This window comes from Argopecten irradians, unplaced genomic scaffold (genome assembly GCF_041381155.1).
Source record: "Argopecten irradians isolate NY unplaced genomic scaffold, Ai_NY scaffold_0409, whole genome shotgun sequence".
NCBI lineage: Eukaryota > Metazoa > Mollusca > Bivalvia > Pectinida > Pectinidae > Argopecten > Argopecten irradians.
In genome coordinates, this window is record NW_027187876.1 from 3,739 (window position 1) to 20,363 (window position 16,625).

Consider the following 16,625-nt stretch of genomic DNA (forward strand, 5'->3'; position numbering starts at 1 on the left):
TGATTTTCGTCGTGTATATACCACGTGCCATACGAAAATTAGTGCATTTTTCCCCGTGAAAATGATTGTCAATGTCAAATTATATATATGTATTTAAAAAAAATATATTTGTATATATTATAGTTACATAATTTTCAAGTGTGTTTTTTATATCATAAAATACTGATAAAATGCCTATTGTTGAATGCCAATCGTTTTCAGTGTTGTTCATGTTATTACACTTACAATTTTATTATTTATGTATCTTCAAAAAATATTGTATTTGCAAGCCGGTACAGCAAGGACGTACTTTTATGAAATTGTATATGCATGCGTCCTTTGTTTATATGGTACACCCGTGACCAAATCTTTTGTAATTGTGCCCTGGGCCGTAACATTGTTTGCCGAGGTGAACAAATACCAAAATACTATAGTCTGTAACTACATATAGACTAATCCGGATCACTATACAACCGTTGTGCGGATCGATTACTATGATCACGTGTAATTTCCGGTCTCGGCGATTTTTACCTTTCGTATTTTTGTTTGCGTATTTCGTTTTGCGTTTTTCGCTTTTCGTTTGCGTTCATTTTCGATAGCTAGAGTTTTTCGTTTTGCGTTTTTCTTTTAGAGAAATTCGTTCTTCGTTTTTCGTTTGCGTTTTCGTTCGTTTGCGTTTGGTTTTTCGTTTTCGTTTTTCGTTTCGCGTGCGTGTCGAGGGAACGTTACGCACATTAAGTACTGTAGATGGGGACCATTTAGTCAAACAAGCCGATTTTAGCCGACAAAGTAACGTACGTTTGCCAAGAACGACATGTGACAACTGAACTACTCTATCCGAACTCATCCGACAACGGGTCATGAACTTTCCGACTTCTGTTCGGCAATAATCATTTATTGCAACCAGTTTAAAAAAGAAGCATGTTTACAGTATCTGACTGTACTAAAGTTATGAAACCACTTTCTGTGCAAGAGCCGAATTTTGAGCCGATTGAACATCTAACGTCTATAGCTACGTTCAGTGCCTCAAATTTTGAGCCGATGCAGTGCTTCAAAAACGACATCCGCATTTTCATAATTTTTTATTCATTACTATGCGGTAGCTGTGATTATCTACTCTTATGAATGAATAATTATTTTGAACGTCATATTTGTAAAATGAAAATCATTAAAACTATTCTTTGAACAAAAAAAAAAAACTAATTTCAAACTTTCATCTACAAATACTATTCAATATCGAGGCGGAATAAAGTTTTTTTTTTTTTAATTGACTTTTTTGGTTGAAAGTTCTGTATTGTGTCACTTTTACAATATTTTTAGAACTATCGACATATTCAATGGATGGTTTTTGCATATTTTATACTAACAAATGATCTCTTTGCAGATTCTTTTTGTTATTTCTTCATTTTTCTATTCCTATAGATTTAGGGAGTTATAAATAAAACAGATCACTTCTTTTCACATGAGTCAAGATGGTGCACTGAGAGGAATTTTGCGCCTACTGGCGTGATGACGAGACTTGCCCGTGGCCCTAAGGACTTCGAACTTTTCTCACTCTAAGTACTCCCTAATTGGCTGATAATAAGAATTATTTTGCAGCTTAGAAATACAATGATTATTAAATAAAAGTTTTTACTTTTTACAGTTATAATTACTATTAAAGGAGATCTTTTCCCTGCTCTTTAGAAGTATCTAGAATTTCCATCGTGGATATAACGGGACTGTGATCCGCACTCTCGTGAACATCTACGTTTCAGTGCTCAATTTTTGAGCCGATGCAGGTGCTTCACGGTTTGTAACGCAGAACGTCAACCTGGCTGAGTCATCAACTTTGCTTTTGAAAGAATTCTTCTTTCAAAATGGATGGTTGCAGAATGTCTGCTATTTGAACTTATCCAAACATCTTTTGGCTCTAGTGTTAGGATTGCGTTTTATATCTAGATATTTGTATTGATATCTGAATATTAGTGCACATCTGTTTGTTTGTACTACATACTGTTGTTGTTTTTGTCCGATTTTTTAACTAATAATTTCAGAAAGACCCGGTTATGAATCAGCGTAGTTCATTCTAAATTGGATAGCGATGTTGAGACTCTTCAGCATATTGTGAATTACCAACCATAAGGATTTAATTTTGCTGACCTCCCATGACAAATTTTCAAGCATTTTGTACTGACTTTATTATATAGAATTTCTTGTTTATTATTACAATGTTTTATTAATAAGGAAACATATACAATGTATTAGCGAAATGTTTACGGAACTTACATAAGAGATATGTATTGAAATTATAACTTTGTATAATTTTATATTAAATTTATTCAAACAGATGTCACTTAAACCATATGTTAACTACTCTTTTGATATATGACGTCAATAAGAATTGTCATTTGACACAAAATAGTTTTAGACTACGTCAAACAGCTTTTTACTCATAAGCCAACAGCGAAGCAGAGAGAGACACATTCAAACATCAGTAACGGTAGTTTATGAAGGTCATTATAACATGTTGGTAAAATATGCCTGCTCGTGTAAAGTTACATGTTAATATGGTTTTGATGGGCTTCAGTTAGATCTTCAACATATTCTGCAGTTATTAGTTTATTCATCATTTCTCTGATTGGTTTTCTGTACAGGTACTCATTGAACAAATCCCTCGTGGATCGGGGATAGATTGTATTGAAGAGAAGACCGACGACAAGGAAACACCATCATAATTTAAGCGTTGTAATGGGTCGGACGTTTGATAGAGATACCCGGGGTAATATTAAGGATCAGCTGGACAAGATAGCTTCATTTCAAACCAGGCCTGATGATGTTCTCCTCTGTATACATTTCCCAAACGTCAGGTATGTTATCAAAGAGTACAATTTGATTAATCACCCTGATGTGTAAATGAGTGAACGATGTAAAAAGTGGAGACGTTATATTTGTTTTCTCCATGGTTTCATTATTATTATTTATATGGTGGCTACTTAAAGATGAAAACGTTATCTGATTTAAACATAGCATTAACATAAGCAAGTGCAAATAAAGAATTGATATTTATTAAATATCTAAATTGAGATTTATTGATGGGCTTTTGGTATTTGCACATTAAATATATTTTCTAATTTATATATATCTGAATAGATTTGTCCTATCCATCCATTTGAATTGACATGTTATATAGCGTTCATATTTATCGATAAAGAAAATATTCCGTACTGGCATATTACAGAGTGTTTTGTCGTCCTTGCGGATAGATATTGATTTATGACGTCATGTGTTTGTGAGCGTAATGTCGTACTTTTCAGATAAAAACATTTTGAGTTTCGCTCACAACATGATGACGTCACAATGGAAACCTACAATGGAAACCTACCCGCAAGGGAAAAAAATTGTTTCTTATTTTTTCTCCATGTAATTTTTTCACATATCACATTTTAAAAATATAGCGAAGAAGGAATATTGAAAATTCTACAAAAAATGATAAAATTGAGTAGTTTTGGAAAAAAATATTGTTTTCTTATTTTTTCTCCATGTTATTTTTTCACATATCACATTTTAAAATATGTTTTTTTTATCCTAGCCAGCAGCCAAAATATACTCATTATGCTGCATTGTTTGCCACTATGGGATTGTAAGTATTTTGAAATAGTAATTGTGAATCTGTTTATGTACATGTAGGCACTCACTGGGGTATTCAATATGGCCCAGGATGATACAGACAGGCACACTCCAATACTCGGAACCCAAACACCAGAGATGATGGAATATCAAGATAATAGTATCATCGACAGGATGGGGTCTCCAAGAATGTTCCACACACATCTGTCCTATCCATTTATCCCCAAGGCGGCCATGGAAGGACAACTGAGGATCATCTACGTTCTGCGAAATCCAAAGGACGCGGCCTGTTCATACTTCACCTTCCTGTCTAAAGTGGAGAACACCTGTTACAGAGGAAACATGGAGGGATACCTTAATGCCTTCTTATCGGAAGAATGTAATTATTGTAATTTTATTTTTCATTTTTTATAACTTATAACTTTTTGTATCATTTAATGCTATCGTAAACAAATATATACATTTAAGTTACAATTATCGATATTATTGTTTGCCTTTTTATTCACGGCTACAATTCTTAGATGATATAGAAGAAATGTATTTTCAGAGTATGTACAATTGTATATAATTTTGTAATTTCAAGCATATATATCAAATGGAGGTTTAAAAGCACGCGAACAAAACTTTTTATTAGAGACAAAAGTTATCTAAACTTCAAGATGTGTGTTTATTTTGATTTGCATATTTCCGAAAAAACTATAAGGGTCAAACATGAATATCACGTTATATTGCAACAAAAGACATTATAACGTCCATTAGAAGTCATATTAACGGCTCTTAAAAATGTAGTTATAACGTCTTTTTGTCTTAATAAACTGGAACTGTGAGACCTGGACCTTCGAAAGTATCTGTAAGTCATGATATCTAGATATTGATATGGTTTCCATTCTTAATAAATAAGCAGTTAGATTTTAACAAACAATGTTCCTACTTCCTAAGTCGTTATTATGAATTTATATGAGTTATTACGACTTCTGCAATGCACTTCAACTATTTTTCTGGTATTACCATTCCAGTAGTCTGTACATGTAGGACTTTTATTTGGTTCAAATGAAATGTTAAACAAGGATATCCATAAATTATAATCTTTCACCTTTTTTATATCATTTTGTCCATCCAGCTATAGGTTCCGGTGGATCATGGTTTACCCATACTAATGAATGGAACACAGCTATATCAAAAAATCCACATCTCAAAATTCTTTGTCTCAGATTTGAAGATCTAAAAAAGGTAATTGAAGTTTGAGTTTTCACATTATACTTTGTTATAAATAAACCATGTATTAATGATTAAAGATTAAGAAATCTTACTGACTTTATGTCATAAAATTCTTAAATAGATGATGTAAATATAAATTTCGTAAACACATTAGCACGGCGTTTTTCTTTAGCTCTTTGAATGAAGACAATATTGGTGGAAAGCGTAATTTTCTTTTCTACATACCTGCCATAGATATGGTTTAATACGGATAACGGATGACTTGAAATTTCATTCAAACCCCGTGACATTTTGCTTTGCAATTTAGCTCTCATATATACCATATTGAACATAGACCTTAGTTATCGAATTTCAACTCTTACATTGGTGCATAATAATTTTCAAACTTTTCGTCTTTCATTTTTTCGACAAATCGTCAATATTATTTGTGATGCATGTGGATACAGGCATCTGTTCTACAGAGCACAATAAGTATGCTTCACGTAACAGAGAGGATATGTCTGTATGTATGTAGTATATTTTGGAATTATCATTCCTTGTTTTCCCATTGTCATGTAGAAGATGTTATTCTGAAAACACTGTCGAATAATTATCATTATCGCCATCTTTAAACTTTTCCATTTTTAAATCACCACATTTTTAAGCATTTGTCTTTGTTAGGATCTGTATCAAAATATTCTGCGAATTGCATCTTTTCTGGAAGTTGATCATGGCGAAGAAATTTTTGAAAAAGGTCAAAACAATTGCCTCATTTGACAACTTAAAGAAAGAACATGCTACTAGACTCGGAGAAAGTGAGTTATGGAAACATCTCGGAGACAACGGAAGAATGCCAATATACAAAAAAGGTGATGTACTATGATATATTTGCGTGTTCTTTATGTAGATAAAGATATTTAACAAAATATAGCAATACTGTAACATTAAAGTTTTACACATCAGTCTTATTGTTCCTTCTGGCATGTTTTAGATTAATGTGTTAAATCATAGGAATACTGCTTATATGTCCAAATCAGTAATTAATGTATGCACTTGATTGTAGATGATGATAATAAAAAAATAAAAAAAATAACACGACTTGTGTTATGTTAATGTTTTCTTTATCCATGTATGAAATAGTGAATATAACATTCTATCCGCAAATGCACTACTAAAAATATTTAACATAATGACGAAAAACGGAATTTTACGTTACGGCAACAACATTCGTCAACAATTAAAAAGTAGACCTGAATGTGTACCAACGAGGAAAGACTCTCAGATGGACTCAAGTAATATTCATATCGGCTATATACTAATATTGGTATCAGTGTTTTGTTGAAGCACAGTATACACAATTAAAATAAATGTCACGTTGTTGGTTTATGATGTAGGAATCGTTGGTGAATGGAAAAATATGCTGACTGTGGCACAGAATGAAAAGTTTTGACAGAGTCTACAAGGAGAAGATGAAGGATTTGGCTTGTCCTATCGACCTCGACTTCGAATAGTCCTAATGTGCACGAACAACGTCTAGATATATAATAACTTTAAGCAATGATAATAAATACAAAGTTTGCTTTATTCATACCTTTATACTTAATAATACTCTTTTCTTGTTGGTGTGATGATTATAATCAATAATACTCCTTTTCTTGTTGGTGTGATCATTTTACTTAATAATACTCTTTTCTTGTTGGTGTGATGATTTTAATTTTTTATGAACGACCCACTGTATTCCCGATACGAACATGAAAATTAAAAAAAAAAAATCTTAAAGTTATAGCGTCCTGAAATCTGTATATATGATCTAAGATGATTTTACAATACCAAACAAAGCAATGTTCTCTGTGAAAATTTATGCAACAAATTACATATGTAGGTTTTTTTTCGCTGTTTTGCCGTACTTTTCTTTCACACCCAATATTTTTTTTACATATTTGGTCATTAACAAACTATGCAAATAATAGAATCGCACCGATGGCAGAATACACTGAATTTGATTGGTCGAGAAGGATACGACACGTTCTTGGGTTAACTTGATGACATCGGGCATTATACATTTATCTCCCCTCGGTCGACTCGGTCGGTTCCTAGTAGCTACCTACCTAATAATAGTTTTGATATTACGTGTCCTAGCTTCCGGAATTGACATAATTGGGATGTCACAGGCAGGCTACTGTAAACAAATATGCTTGACAGGCGGTTTATTTCGCGACGTAAATATAATGAAGATGAGTAGATATCTGCCTTTTGAGGTAAAATGTAAGTCAGTATTGAAAAGCTGAAATGTCACTTTTAAGCGTTCAACACCAGTTTACAGCACAGTTTTGAGTTGTACGATGAGCTTCCTTACTCATCATATTTGCATGAATTTGGACTTGGAAAAGCAGTGGTGAGAAGTTTATCGGTTATACGAATCACGACAGGCCATTCATGTGATAAATTCGTTATAGAGTGTTAAAACAAGGTGATACGAAAAAGTGGGTCCATGAAACAGCTATATCGATAATGAAAGTTGCAATAGTTATAAAAAAGATTGTTTATCTGTTTATTTTTAACTGTCCTGAAATACTAATGAAATTCTAATGTTCATGATTAGTTTAGTTTGGACATATGAAAATCCAAAATCGAATTTAGAAATAAAACAGTACAGTGACAGATCTAGAGAGAACAGAAGTAAATGATAAACAGATTAAGCAATAGTAATGTTGGATAATTGTGTTCAAAACAATTTGTATTGATAGATATAGTGAAATAGCAGTATATGGGTGCCTCAATCAGAAAATATATGAGAATTCAATCGAGAATTTTTTTTCCCGAATTTTTATTCCAATGGCTCCCCCACTTTCGTTTATTGTATACTTATACATTTTTTGTATTTGCAAAACGTGACCATAGTGTTTCCAAAAATCAAAATTGCGAGCAAAGCTGTAGTATTTGATTGAAGTTTTAAAAATAGACCTTGCAACAGTTTTATCTTTAGATATAAAATTTAAGCCAACCTGGGTATTGTTAAATCGGTTCGTGGACAAAATTAACTGGTACCTGTAACAGGTCCTTTACAATAGATTGATAGATTGTACAACGCTACGTCTGTCTGAAACACTGAATATCTCATGTTTCGTTCAACACAAAAGCATTATATGTATTCATACCGATACTAGCAGATATGACATTAAGTAGGTGTTTTCTCAAACAGTCAAATTTACGGTAGTGATTGTTTCCATTTACTGATAGGAGGATCATGGAAAGATAGATTTTTTTCAAGGCACAATTTTGAGAAACTGTTTCGAGCTCCAATAACTTAACTTTTGCATATACCCACCCGCTTCCACTCTAACATTATTCTTATATAGATCATTTGTCATAATTGTTTCTATACATATTTGTATATTCTATTTCAACCCATTACCTGTTATTTGACTCAACTTCGATATTTATCATACAATGCTTTTTGTTCTACTTCTTAGGTCTTTGTTAAAGCATGTAGTGATAAGAGTTTTGGTAAACCCTACTCATGCTTTTCTTAATTTTACAAAGTGATATAAAATATAGATATTAAATGTCGCCATCCGATGACCATTTCACACATATCAATTTTTAGTTGTTTATGTGTCAAGATGGAGGATGCATAAATGTATTTACGTTTTCATATCAGTAAACTGGATCTGTTTCTATATCGATGTACTATTACATTAATTTTCAACCTGATCAAGCAAATCATCAATTCAATAATGTCCTTTCGATAACAAACTTAATCTTCATCTAAATTAATTCCGTACCAATACATAACGTTCATGTATTCATCTATTCTATACAAAGTGTCGGAGTGAATAAAGATATACAGACAACTATTATTTTGTGTCTCAACTGCAAAAATATTCATAATTCAATCGCAAAAAGTAACATTAATGACGTTGATTGTTCATGGATGAATGAAATGCGGCAATACTGCTCTTTGTCTAGAGTACTTTGCTTTCCTTGGGTGTACTTGTGGTCATTTCTGCTTGACTTTTATATGTTTTGGTTCCTATAATACAATAAATGAACTTCTTGAGGATGCAACATGGTATGAGTTGAATCACTTCTGCATAAAGAAGTGAAACATTTCTTCAAATACGATTAATATATTTACGTCGCAATAATGATATATTCAGAGGTTATTATATGACAATTTTGATATCGCACCCTTTATCAGCCCGAAACCGCCATATAAGCCCAAGGGCCGCAGGCCCGAGGGCTGATATCAGGTCAAGGGCTGATAAAGGGTGCGATATCAAAATATCAAATTATGACGTGATATCATGAAAATCGTGAAATCATGATGTGATATCAGCCCGGGCGATGATATGACGGCGCGGACAGCACCAGTATCGCATGGGCAAAACGTTCATTATCAAAGACAAAAGTGTAATAAACAAAATTAAGACATAAATCTAGAATCAGCATAAGATACAATTTTAAAACATGACTTTGAACAAAACTTTCATAATATATCTACTTCTCAAAATATCATTGAATCAATTGTCATTGCCATTTTCGCCTCCCATATTAAATGATGCAAGTCGATTCCATGTTTCAGATTCCATGAAAGGCTTAAGACATTCAAGCGTATAGGTCCAGAGATGCTTCTGGTGATCCTTATTCCTGTAGAAAAATAAACTGACGTTAGAATGATCATCAAATATAAAATAAAACAACGTGAAAATAATATTGATTAATGAACTTAATTCATAAAACAAAGAAATATTTTACATCTTCGTTTAATGATAATTACCTTAATATTAGGTTTGGAACGATCGCGAAAGCACCCAAAACAAACACCAAAGGGTTCAATCCAAGGGTGCTATTGTTTTATACTAGTATATGAATTGCAAATATTAATATGAATCTCTTGAAGCTCACACAAATTCATATTAACTCTGGCTTATTATAACAGAAATGACTTATTGCTCTCGTCCCCTCGGCCAATGAATCACTGAAATATCGTTGGGATTTCGTTAAACACTACTAAATGGGTCTGCGAGCTGGTTCTGATGATACGTTTGTATTGTCGCCGTGGTAACGACAACTTGTCAAGGTATGTAGACGGCAGCAATTATTTCTGAATAGACACCCTAGGAAACACAAAGTGGGGTATACTTTTATAAGAGAGATTTCCTCACTTAATGTGTTTATACCACAAAGTGGGGTATACTTTTGTAAGAGAGATTTCCTTACTTTATGTGATTATACCACAAAGTGGGGTATACTTTTATAAGAGAGATTTCCTCACTTAATGTGTTTTATACCACAAAGTGGGGTATACTTTTGTAAGAAAGATTTCCTTACTTTATGTGATTATACCACAAAGTGGGGTATACTTTTATAAGAGAGATTTCCTCACTTAATGTGTTTATACCACAAAGTGGAGTATACTTTTATAAGAGCGATTTCCTCACTTTATGTGTTTATACCACAGACATTGTTTTACCCGAACGTCTTAAATGCTCGTTTAGATTCTCGGATAGGCCCAAATATAATGCACCCGAGCTGTATTAATGTTTACATAAGTATTTGAAACATGTGTCTATGCACGCGCACTATTTGACCTACCTACTATTATATTTTTGATATACTATGACAAGCCGATTATCGGGGTTTATTTTACACTTGTATAGTGATTTGGTGTCCCTGTCAATCTGTAGTGTAGTATGTAGTATCACATTGGTCGTGGGTTTCCTTAAGTATATCCAACTTATAATTTGATATTCGGCATGGATCATTAAGGTATATACTTTACCGTGACGTTCTGCTATGATATCCCACTCTGTTGTTGGTATAATATGGGGCTTCTGGTTTATCGGGACTGACGGCGGCATTGATGCTCACAGTGGCACCCTGGTACATCGTCTTGAAACCTAAAGGATTTAAAAAGAAACGTCGTTACTGATCATCTAGCTTTTCAACATTTCTAAAACAATTTTGCTTTATAACTTTTCATATGACCTCATATAAATACTGTTATTTTCTTTACTAGATTTTATTTGAGCAATAAACAGTCGTATACGGAATTTCGTTTTCGGTAGGAATTAGATACCTGTCCATGCAACAATGCTGTACGACCAGTACATGAGTGTCCCATAGTCGCCTAGTCCCCGGACTATATCGGTATATACCCAACCTGGGTTTACGCAGCAGATGGATACATTGCTGTTCTGTAGTAAACGTTTCATTGTGTAAGTCTGCATAATCTAAAACAAATGATAATTCAACAATAGTACAGTGTCATCTGCCCTTGTGGACAGTTATTGATTCTAGCGTCAAAAGTTTACGAACACAACGTCTTATTCTTCAGAGAAAACAACGAGAATGTCGCACAAAAAATGACGTCACAATCAATAGCTAGGGCAATGCAAGGGCAGATTACTGTAAAATTTGAATACACAATAGGATATGCATCATAACATTATATTCCTATCTACATATTTTTTTATTAAGTAGCTTAGAAAATCGTTTACATGTTCCTTGGATATTTGACACAATAAGTGATATTGTATGTGATATTGAATTCACAATGACAGATTTATTTAAATTTTAATATGAACAGTTGTAGCAGTTTTGATTAATTGACGACAGTACAACCAAAAGTATAACGAACAGTCATGTCCTTCTTATTTCATTTACTACTACTTTTGAAATTGGAAAAAACAAAAACAAAAGTTTTTGCACATCCGCCATTAAAAAGAAAAATTAAAATTGTGCATCTTCATTATCTGCATAACATATTATGATATAATATATTTTGTTTGATCCCTTTTACTAATCGTCGGAATCCCAAAGATGTTTTCGCTTTGCATATTCCATTTATCGTCACCAGGTGATGAGAGCAGTAAACGAAGCCAGATCATCCGTTAGTCTTTGACGAAAATGGACATGTACATTTATATATACTGTAATTTTATATCTTTGCTATGACAACATCAAATGTCATTTGTTTACCTGGTACAGTTTGGAGTTGCTGTAATGGATGATCCTGTTATACAGTGTATAAGGATATAATCCCCTGGATCCTCTTCGAATCAAACCCAGAGTTTAAGTGCATAAAGCTTGAAACGAGAACAATTCTACAATCCTGACCGTTTGGCCTCCATCAGGGGCAATAACTCTGCACACAATAAGAAATGTCCCAGGTAGTTTGCCTAGAAAAAAGGACAGGCCAGGATATACCATTTCTTATCATAACATGTTTCACGCATTTGTGTATAATATGCTAATATATATAATAAAACAAAAACAATATGTCATGGAAGAGATAAATATGTCAGCATCTATATGACATTATATCATATATTATGATTACTGTATTATATTGCCAATCAGAAAAACGAAGGGTAGACATGTCAACTTCCTATCATAAAGTAGTTTCACGTCAGAGATTTTGAATGGGTAACTATGAATACCGCCTCGTGCAGTTAATCATTTAACATTTGGTGAATGTGAATAGTTCAACAGATACCGACCTGAAAATGTAGCTCATATCCGTCTTCTGTGATTTCTTTATGACAATGAAGAGAAGTCAAAACAGAAATAGTCCATTACTTCAATGTATGTCATTTTTGTATTCCTGTCTTAAAAGGGATATGCATGACAGTTTCACTAATAAAATTGAAATTTAATGTATTGTCAAATTACAATGAATATTTCTGGACACAGCAGCTTTACATTTTTTATTTAATAAGATAATAGGAGATAAAACTATCATATTTCAAAGAAAAAGAACAAGAAATTATGGTCAAAGTCATTCATATTCAGTCCAATATGCTACTGGTTCAATGTCAAGTCTATCTAATCCTTTCAGAACTTGACAAGAAGTATTTTAAGATATAATTTTATTATTTGGTCCGTGTAACCTTGAATGATAGTCCTTTATCGCAGCATACTATAGGTCCAATAGTAGGTCTCAAAACTTCACAAGAAGTCGTATGAAGATTTTAGGTTTTCGACCCATGTGACCTTGAATGTTTATTCATATAGACCGAACATGGAAGTAATTTATTGTCAGCATTATTGCATGCCCCATAACAGGTCTCTAGTACGTTAACGAAGATATTGATTCTTTGTATAAAAACCGGAAGTGAGGTCATAGCGGCCATAATAGATTTTTGACCAACTTTAAAATACTCCTGTCACAAGAGGACCTTCAACTTATACCAGACAATATATTTCTTTGGCGTATCTCTTACCACTGCGAAAGATCATTTGTATACAACTAAAAAATATAATATAACTATATCTATAATTTTTATTTCACATTTTTCGGTGTGTTTTAGTAACTGTAATGTAGTTTCTACAGGTACATTTCCATCTTTAAAATACATAAGGCAAAAAATCAAGAATATATACAGTCCTAAATAAAAATGCCAAAGTTTTCGTCCAGGTTAAGGTGCACAAGAAAGATTTGGATTTGAAATTCATTGAAAAAAAGGTCAGCAAAAAGAACCTGAGGAATTTTTATGAGTTTGCAAAACTTCCGCGGTTTGTTAAATATAAATTATCAACATCAATAAACTGGAGCAACAACACTGCTTGAAAGATTTATCTCAGTAAAGTTCTCGATTGGAGTCCGAAGTGTGGAGGATTATCTTTAAATGTTTCCCACCTCATCTGGAATTTCGACCTTACAAATGTGCCTGTGGTGGTGAAGTGGTTCATTATGTCTCGATATATCCCACTAAGTTCGAATCCCGATAATTGGTTGCAAGGTACTGACAATTCCGGTGATTGTTCTCCGGGTACTCCACAAACAAACCTGGCACGTCTGGACGTTAGACTATTAAAACCTAAATTGTAGACAATGGCCGATGAAATTTTCCGTCTATTTAGCTATATTACGGTTATACACAGTGCATACACGTGTGATTTTGTTAATGTTGTCTCAGGTTTTTCAAGTCCTTTTTGTCAAATCTTATACATCTTAATGGAACTGCTGCAATAAAATCAACTGAACGAAATCATTGCCTATCATGTGAAACATACACTATGCATTGAACTAATCACTGAATTAAGTTTGGAATGTGGCGAATTATTATGTAATCAATACATTTTGACAAGTTACATATACTATATCTCTAATAACATTTGAACACACTTGTGCGATTAATGGCACTGTTTATATGAACCATATAGGGACATCCTTAGTTGAAGAAGAAACGTGTTCTGAATACAAGTACAGCGAGCGTCTCATCAGTTTGCCGCCAGATCTTACATGCATGGCTGATCAACATTTGTTTACACAACTGTAATGGAAACCTGATAGCATTCCACAGAACAAATATTTATGTTTTGATGTTGTAAAAACGTATGTTAAATTAAATTGGTCCTACAGCTTCACCTGAATAGAGAAACCATAAGAATCATATCGAAATGAAACTAAAGTTATCAATCATGTCATATTCCTATGACGAAGAAACACTTTTCATTTAATTCATCATTATAGAAATGTACCAAGTGTCCCTGTTTGTCGATGGTACAGCGCATATCGTGTACATACACCAGGTAGAACAGCTTTTACACAGACAACAGCATATTGCACAATAGTAATGTCGCTTGTTCCAAATGTACTATGTGACTAATAGAAAGATATTTTGAAGTTGACGTTTTACAGAAAAGTGTTACATTAGATGATCGTTTCATTTTTATTCGACACAACATGTAAATAAATGGAAGAAAGCCCTAACGAGATATTGTTTAAAACTGGAAGGGACCCTATTGGATTTTTGACCTGCTTTATTTTGTTCCTGTGACACCTTCAACAAACTAAAAACTGTTTTTAAACTTTTTTCACTTATTAACTGGCTGAGACTTCACAAAAAATGGAAGAACAAACACAATATGTGTTTCCACCAATGGTGAAAAGTCCTAATAACAAAACCAATAGAAAAGCCCTAATTATCACGAAATAGAATTTTAATTGTAAGTTAGCTCAGTTAAATACCTTATGAAGTTTGTTCTCAAAGATTTCGCCGATTCAATGTATTGTTAAAAGAACATACAATGCTGCAAAACATGTTGATGTTCGAGGATTTCTATTTTGTCGAGATCAAATTTAAAACTACAACAAATAAGGTAAAAGCGCATGTGTCTAGTATACCATAATGACTACTGCAAAGCTTCCAAAAACGTGTTAATTAATAAATAGGATACATGTATATATACCTGGGGGACACATAGCTACGCCAGCGTTACATATGAGGACATGAAGAGGTCGGCCAGAATCCCGATAGTCGTTGATGAACTTTCTTGTGGAAGCGAGGGAGGCCAAATCGAGTTCCATCACATCCATTGACAAAATCCTGTTACAAAAAGGTCTTAAATATGTAATAACATATATTGATAGATAATTATACAGAGGGAAGTTATAACTAGTATATATATCATCAGGGGAGGTGTAGACATTACAGATGTAGTACACATAGCGAGAGGTCATTATGAGTAATGGGGTTCAATACATGTCCGAAGCTAATTAAAAGTACACATATATTGTTAATTAGATACCGTTACCTACGTAAAGAGCCTAAGGGTAAAACGCTGGTCAAGCGGTTTATACTGGACATGGGCCCAAATAAGGTAAAAGGGTTCTGGAGTCTTCTCAGAATCGTAGGAAGTTTGGGGATAAATAGAGGTGCGGGGGTTAGGAGAGAGAGACTGGACAGAGACGAGAGAGAGACCGGACAGAGACCAGAGAGAGACAGGACCGAGAGAACATCAGGGAGAGTCCGGAGAATGAAACGAATATAGCAAGAGAGATTGGATATACTAGTGACAGTGAGAGAAAGAATATGAACACTATACGATCATGAACCAGGAATAAATTGTCAACTTTACAAAAAGACCCAGAGTTATGTTTTATAACATGGGGTCTTTTCTGGTGCCTTTGAAGACCAGGATGACGAACTTGGACATGGAGCGCAAGAAATGGGCATAAAAGGTGAGTGACAAGAATGTAACATGGCCGAAAATGTAGGGCTTCTATTTGGCAACTTAGGACAACAACTTACCGGGTTAACGTCAGCAATCAATGTCCAAGGGGTTGTTGGTTCTATACCTCCTTATGATGGGGATACAAAAAAATGTAGAGAATGGCTCAGTGCTATAGATAAGGTAGCCACATTAACACAAATAGGGCCCGATAGGACTAAATTAATTGCGTACCAAACAAGCAGGGGGGCAGTAAGTGAGTATATAAAAAGATTTTTAGCTGAAGCACCCGGTGGTACGTGGGCGGAATTAAAACAAGAATTAAGGGGACGTTTCTCAGATGTAAGCGACCCTCAGCATGCTTTTGTCGTGTTAAGAAAAACACGTCAAAAAGAACATGAAAGTGTTCAAGTGTATGCTGAGAGACTCCTTACTCTGGCAGAAGATGCATACGTAGGGATGCAACAAGGGAATCCTGCCATTGAAAGGCAGATGATAGGTTTCTTTACAGATGGGTTAGTAAATGACCAATTAAGATTAAAGGTCATGAGGGACAACCCACAAACCTTTCAGGGCGCAGTAACCTGCGCAATGACAGAACAAAATCTGCGGAAAAGATTCGCACTAAGAATGCCGCAGCGTTCTGGTCCTTCAGTCCCTACGCATGGGCCTGAACCTATGGAAATAGGTCAGAATAGGATACGAAATAGGGAATTGGTATGCTGGGAGTGCAACCAAACAGGTCACCCTCAGAGGCTGTGCCCGAAATTAAGGAATAGGAACCCTAGAAAAAGGTTAAACTAAGACGCTCTCCTTACAATGAAACCGGTAGGCAGGGCAATAAAACAATGATTTATGAAATACCCTTAGCAGGCTCA

The 16,625-nt window shown here is 34.0% G+C and overlaps 2 pseudogenes; one reads left to right on the forward strand and one right to left on the reverse strand.

The window, feature by feature from the left end:
- The first annotated feature begins 2,702 nt into the window (after positions 1–2,702).
- LOC138312651 (sulfotransferase 1C3-like) lies at positions 2,703–6,315 on the forward strand (annotated as a pseudogene).
- A 2,910-nt stretch (positions 6,316–9,225) lies between these two features.
- Positions 9,226–15,732, reverse strand: LOC138312650 (polyprenol dehydrogenase-like; annotated as a pseudogene).
- Between the last annotated feature and the right edge of the window lie 893 nt (positions 15,733–16,625).